Here is a 629-nt window from a genome sequence, read left to right as displayed (position 1 = left end):
CTGTTGAGTACAATAAATACTGACCTGGAGAGGACAATAAATACTGACCTGGAGAGTACAATAAATTTTGAACTGGAGAGGGTAATAAACACTGACCTGGAGAGGGTAATAAATACTGACCTGGAGAGTACAATAAATACTGACCTGGAGAGTACAATAAATACTTACCTGGAGAGTACAATAAATAATGACCTGGAGAGTACAATCAATACTGACCTAGAGAAGGTAATAAATACTGACTTGGAGAGTACAATAAATACTGACCACGAGAGTGCAATAAATACAGACATGGAAAGTACAATAAATACTGACCTGGAGAGTACAATAAATACTGACCTGGAGAGTACAATAAATACTTACCTGGAGAGTATAATAAATACTGAGCTGGAGAGTGCAATAAATAATGACCTGGAGAGTACAATAAATACTGACCTGTAGAGTACAATAAATAATTACCTGGAGAGTACAATAAAAGCTGAATTAGAGAGTACAATAATTACTGACCAGGAGAGTACAATTAATAGTGACTTGGAGAGTACAATAAATACTGACCTGGAGAGTACCATAACTGCAGACCTGCAGCGGGTAATAAATACTGACTTGGAGAGCGTAATAAATACAGACCTGGA

Source organism: Pristiophorus japonicus, unplaced genomic scaffold, assembly GCF_044704955.1.
Source record: "Pristiophorus japonicus isolate sPriJap1 unplaced genomic scaffold, sPriJap1.hap1 HAP1_SCAFFOLD_49, whole genome shotgun sequence".
Classification (NCBI taxonomy): domain Eukaryota; kingdom Metazoa; phylum Chordata; class Chondrichthyes; family Pristiophoridae; genus Pristiophorus; species Pristiophorus japonicus.
This window is presented reverse-complemented; position numbering follows the sequence as displayed.